Source organism: Arachis hypogaea, chromosome 19 (assembly GCF_003086295.3).
Source record: "Arachis hypogaea cultivar Tifrunner chromosome 19, arahy.Tifrunner.gnm2.J5K5, whole genome shotgun sequence".
Taxonomy (NCBI): Eukaryota; Viridiplantae; Streptophyta; class Magnoliopsida; order Fabales; family Fabaceae; genus Arachis; species Arachis hypogaea.
In genome coordinates, this window is record NC_092054.1 from 123,543,009 (window position 1) to 123,550,157 (window position 7,149).

Consider the following 7,149-nt stretch of genomic DNA (forward strand, 5'->3'; position numbering starts at 1 on the left):
GGATTTTGAGCTTTGATCAATCACCCCTTCTTTTTCTTCAATCAACCCCTAAATTAGGATTTTTCAAATATGATTTATTTGCTTGACCGAGGACAATAGAGCAGTAGAGATGATATTCCTCATTGATAATCCCAAATCCAGACTCTTGAAAATGTGCTTTGGCCCCAAGTAACAACTTCAGCCTTTGATTCACAGCAGGAATAATCAGAAGCTACTTTCTCCATTTATCCCAAATTGACATTACAGAGAGTTGGTGAAGAAGTGAAGACTTGCATGCAAATAGAAATAAATCACCTTTAATTTTTTACTTAGCTTAACATGCCTCTGATTAGTGTGATTGGACATTGCTTTTCTTGATTGACTTTCCCTTTCTTTCTTCTCTTGTGATAGAGCTCGAAGAAGAAGCTCTCTCTCTCTCTCTCTCTCTCTCTCTCTCTCTCTCTCTCTCTCTCTCTCTCTCTCTCTCTCTCTCTCTCTCTCTCTCTCTCTCTCTCTCTCTCTCTCTCTCATGTTTGTCTGAGGTGAGCTTGAGAAGCTTAACCTAGGATTGATTTACTGATACTTGAAACAATTTGGGCTCGGTTAGGATTGGATATTATGTTTATCCCATTTAATTTCCTTATTCCTTTCCTTTGGGCTTTGTTTGTGGATCAAAGCATTCTCCAACAACCTTTATTTCTTTGTTCCAATTATTTGGGCTGTAGCTTCTTTATTTTTGGACCTGTATCACTATCACAAGCAATCAAAACCAATTGGGTGTTTAACCCAATAAACCAATGTTTGTCATCATCATTAAATTAATTGAATTCTCAACTCAACATAGTGCAAAATAGGGCATCGTGCGTATGCATGGTACTGTGCGTACGCACGCACCAAACGAATATCCCGGCCTGTACGTATGCACCATGGTGTGCATACGCACGACTTGTAAAACTCCTAGAGTGTGCGTACGCACGAACCTCTCCCACACGCTCTGGTCTGTGCGTACGCACACATATCAAGTTTCCTAGTTTTCAACAAATTCTGCAGAATCCTATTCCTAAACCCGAATTTCGAACGCCCATAACTTTTTTGTTAAAAATCATTTTTAATCTGTCCTTCGAACATCATAAACTTCAAAAACTAAATTTTCATAAAAAATAAGTTTTACAAGATTTGGGGTTTAGGAAGCCACATTATGGCCCACCAAAATTGGTTCAAAAAAACTAAATTTTACTAAACCCACCACAACTCCAATTTTCCAAAATCCTCATTTGAAAACCAAATGTTTCACAACCAAACAGCCCCAAAGTTCTCAAATAATGTTCTCATGATTTTCAATCACTCCAAACATACCAACATATAAATTCATCAATTTCTTACCACAAATTCCATTAATCTCAACAGTTTCACCCAATACTAATACTTCATTATCAATTCAACATCATACTTATCTCATACATACATATAAATAATAATTGCATCAAGACCAACTATTTCTCTATCAAATTCAGCATCACATTTATTACATACATACATATACCTCAATTCCATCAAATTCAACCATTCAAACATTCAAGCCTATTCTAAGTCAACTAGCTTAAGTTTTCACACAACATTATATATTAATTATGAGAAACCAAAATCATACATTGGTCGATCCCTCCCTAAGCTAAAAACACCTCAAAACCCTCTTCCTCACACAAGCTTCCAAAGGTTCCAAGCTCCAATTCAGCTACTCCAACTACAGTTGCTCCAAATCAAACATTCAAGACATTTCATTTGACTTTAATTTCACATACATACAATCTAATTTTGACACAATTTCACAATAATCAACACAACGTTCACTAATTCACTCATTCACAAAATTTTAGTAGTTCTTCACCTTACCCATAGACATTTAGGACAAAATCCAGTGATTACCCGCTGCTAAAGTTCACCTAAGCCATCAAATTTACATAATTTCTCAATACCAAAATCCCAAAATTCAAAACTGAAGAGAGAAAGGCTGGGTGAAAAATATTAAATTTCTTACCACTTTGTTCTGATGGATTTGAACAAAAATCCGAGACGAACGCATGACCGCTGACAGCTGACAACTTATTAATCGGAGCTGCGAATTGAAAGATACAAGGATTTGAAGTTGAGAATGGAATGAGGGCTAGGGTTCTATGGCTTCCCCCTTCCTCCTCAGCGTGTTTCATTGATTATGGGGGAGAGAAGGCTGAGCTTTTGATTATATATATTGAGGCCCGGTTTGGACTCAGTTCGACTAATTTGGCCCGTTGGTTCAATTTTGGGTCAAAATCTTTAAAATTAGTGTTAAAATTCATATTTTAAATATTTTTATTCTCTATCTTAACTTATCAAAATTTAATTTTCTAATTTATTTGAATAATAATTAATTTATTAGTTAATTATTTATTAATTACTCGAAATTTATACCCTAAAAATTTCTCTATATTAAATATAAATGTAAATTTCGTATACTCTTTGTATTATGAAAGAGTTTAATTTTGATATGTTGATATTGTAAATAATTTTACATAATTATTCATCTAAAATTTATGTATTTAAATAATTTTAAATTGTAAATTTAAAAATTAATTATTTTTAATAATGTGACAATACAGCATTAAATATCTATATAAATCTTTTTTTATATTATCGATGTATGAAGATTAAATTCATTAAAAAGTTGTTTCAAAAGAAAAGCTATTTCTACACCTTTTATAACTAATTTCACACTTTATTTAATTAGTATTACTTCTAAATTATTAAAATATCCCTTATTTTTAAGTACCATATCCATATTTATTCCTATGAAATTGAAATATGACTTGTTATCTTTACACACGGAAAGTTTTAAGTTGGAGCAGTTTAATTGTAAAGGTTTGATAAGTAAATATGCTTACATTTTTTTATTTGGCTGCCCTCTTTAACACCAAGTAAGTTTACAAGAAATGCTCAACAACAAGATGCGAGGGTCGCTGATGTAGGATTGATGGTTATATGGATTAGGGCTGGCAATTCATACTCTATCTGTGGGTACCTAATTCGGTCCAATTCATTCGGGTAAGGTAGGTTATTCAACTCGCTGCGGGTAGGGTAGGATATGGTTCGGGTATGCCTTGCGGGTAGGGTAGGGTACGGATTTAGGGTGTACTCTATTCTACCCTATTCGCACCTCATATATAACACATATTTTATAAAAATTAGGTATATAGTGAAGAAAGTAAGAGTTGAACCCACAACTTTCCTTATGTAATGACTTACAATAAGTAAACAACCACTAAAACTACTTAGTTAATTTAGTAATTTAGAGCATTAGTTTTTATTTTTTATGTTATTAATATGTATAAAATTCGAAATGATTGAATTTTATATTTATTTTAAAAAAATTTGATATTTCTGCGGGTAGGGTAAGGTAGGGTAGGATTTAGAATTTTAGGGTGCAAGTAGGGTTAGGGTTGAGAGATTCTCAACCCGCGAGAAGGGTAGGGTAGAGTTTTAATAAAATTTTCAACTCGCGGGTAGGGTTAGGATAGGATCCAAACCCTACCCTACCCTGCCCATTACCAGCCCTAATATGGATGAAAGATATAATTTGAGAATAGAGTATTTTGTAATGTTAGGCATCAGTAATGTTCTGAGAATAGGACTGGTTTTTAAATCAGTCGAGAGACCAATTCAAAGATTTGATGCTTAATTGTGATTTAACCATCATTGAATTGACTTAAATAAATAAATAATAAAATTATTTAAATTGTTAATATACAATTTTAAATATTTAAAATTAAAATTTAAAATTAATAAATTTAAAATTGTATATTCTTGATATTTGTATTTTACACTAATAAATTTATAATGATGCTATATGTATAAGTATTTTTTGGTAACTAAACTCAACCAAGTTAGTTCAAACTCAGCAAAAATCACTCACACAACATGTGCACTCGATTTTTTTGTTCTTCGCGATTCTTCTCATCAGTGACGGAGTTTAAGTGAGGCAATACGGCTATGGCCCTCCCAAACTTTTTATAAAAAAAAAATTAGTAGTATTTTTTAAAAAAATAAAAAATAGTTTAATTGGCTCAAATATTTAACTATGACTGCTTTTATTGCATAATAGTTTTTAGTTTTAAACATTAAAAACATGTCGGATTTGAGCTAAACTGGGTGGGCCTTTGTTAAAAAAAGATAAAAATAAAAAAGATCACACACAAAGCTAATACAAGTTTTAATCATTAAAAACATATTGGATTTTGGTTGAACTGAATGGGCCTTTGTTAAAAAAAATAAAAATAAAAAGACCATCTAACAAAGCTAATGCAAGTTTTAAACATTAAAAATTAAAAATATGTTGAATTTGGGTTGAACTAGGTGGACCTTTGTTAAAAAAAGATAAGAATAAAAAAAGATTATCTAACAAAACGTGCACACAAAACTCATTCAAATATAAAAAATTAGGTACTTTTTATTTATTTAATTTATTATTATTTTATATTTTACAATTTATTTAATTTAATTTAATCTTTTATATAATAAAAAAATATTAGAATATTCAATAAATATTAATATTATTATATTTGTATAAATTGATAAAAGAATTCAATAAATATTATACATTTAAATATTTATCTTTTTAACATTTTTTTACATATTTTATCAGATATATATTCAAATTTTTATACAAAATAATGATGAAAAATCAAAAAATTGATGCATTTTTTAAGAGGAAGGCTAATGTTCAAGAAGAAGAACATATAGCTTCTACAATATCAACACCTGTAGATAATTCTTCTACTTCAATGAATCACGAAGAAAGTGAGATACAACCTTTAAAGGTTTAAAGAGTTGCATCTGATGAGTTTGACCTTAATTCTTTGCAATGAGATCCTGAAAAATGGCTTCAAATTTGACAATATCACCCAAACCAGAAAGATGAAGTTAGATGAGCTTATCTTAAATAGGGTCTATATCAAAAGCATCTTGACAATTATCCTCTATTTGGTACAAAACATCCAAGACGATTTCAACATGATTGGTTTGGTATTTTTCCTTCGTGATTTGAGTATTCACCTTCTGAAGATGCTGTATATTGTTTATTTTGTTATTTGGTTAGCAAAAAATCCAGTGGACGTAATGGGTCAAATATTTTTATTAGTAAAGGATTTAGAAATTAAAAAAATGTTAATGATGGAAAGTATTGTACTTTTCTTAAATACATTGGAGATTCTTGCTCATCACACATAATGCAGTTAGAGCATGTCTAGATTTACTGAATCAAATAAGTCATATCCAAAATGTAATTGAAGATCATACTTCTGAGAAAATTCAAAGAATAGATTGCGTCTAAAATTCTCCATTAATGCAACTCGTTGGCTTACATTTCAATCTTATGCTTTCAGAGGCCATGATGAGACTCCAGAATAAAAAATTGAGGTAATTTTCTTAAAATGATAAAACTCATAGCATCTTACAATGATGACGTTGTAAAAACTGTTAAAAAATTTTTCATATAATACTAAATATACTTCACATCAAATTCAAAAAGAAAGTTCGCATATCCTCTCAAACAAGGTGAGAAAGCATATTTGTAAGGAAATTGGAGATTTTAAGTTTTGCATTGTAGTAGATGAAGCTCGTGAAGAATCCAAAAAAGAACAAATGGCACTTGTTTTGAGATTTGTTTATATACATAATTTTATTTAGGTGAATTATATGGTGTAGAAATAAATTTTTTTCTACACATGAAGAAATTAACGTGGCATAGGTTTAGGAGTGACACCTATCTCTTACTATTATTACTTTGTTCAAATGTGACAAGATAAATGCATCAAAATTCAGATTTTGTCTTTTCTAATTAAATATTAATAATAATGAAACTTTAATTACAAATATATTTTTGTTGTATTGGGCAAAAAAATTGTGCCAAAGAAAAACAATATTTTTTGGACTATAATGAATTACTATTAAAAAAATATATTTTATTGTGTTTACTTTATCAATAATTAATTAGTTTTTATTAAATATTTAAGTATGCATAAATAATATTAAATACTACAAATAATAAATATTAAAAAAATAAATATTTAAATTCAAAATTTAGTCTCTAAATTATTGTGTATAATACTAAATTTTTCTTATATTTTGTATAAGAAATTAACAAGTATTATTTTTATTTTATGAGAGTACCTTTAAAAAAAATGTGTCAATAATATTAAATTTTTCTTATAATTTGTATAAAAAAATTAACAAGTGTTATTTTTATTTTGTGAGAATACCTTTAAAAAAATTTGTCATTTGATTTATGAATTAATTAAAAAAATTCTTTAGTCCATGAATTATTTATTTTTTAAAATTAATTTATAATATTTTGATTTATAGTAAGAATGATAATTTATTTAGAATTACAAATATAATAACAAAGTTAAATTTAGAAAGATGAGAAAATATTCATATGCAAAACTGGAACATAAGTAAATATTCATACATATAAAATAATTTTTAATATTGAACATTTAAAAAAAATTCATACGTACCAATTTATTTGGATTATATTTCAAACTCCATATTTGTTTTTTAAGTTTTTTTTCTCTCATCTTTTTAAATTTAATTTTATTGTTATATTTATAATTTTAAATAAATTATTATTCATATTATAAATCAAAATATTATAAATTAATTTAAAAAATAAATAATTCATGGACTAATATTTTTTTTTAACTAATTCATAACTCAAATGACAATTTTTTTTTAAAGGTATTCTCACAAAATAAAAAATAACACTTGTTAATTTCTTATACAAAATGTAAAAAAAATTTAATATTATTGACAATTTTTTTTAAAGGTACTCTCACAAAATAAAAATAACACTTGTTAATTTCTTATACAAAATATAAAAAAAAATTTAGTATTATACACAATAATTTAGAGACTAAATTTTGAATTTAAATATTTATTTTTTTAATATTTATTGTTTATAGTATTTAATATTATTTGTGCATACTTAAATATTTAATAAAAACTAATTAATTTTATTGATAAAGTAAACACAATAAAATATATATCTTTAATAGTAATCCATTACAGTCCCAAAAGTATTGTCTTTGGCCCAATTTTTTTGTCCAATACAACAAAAATATATCTGTAATTAAAGTTTTA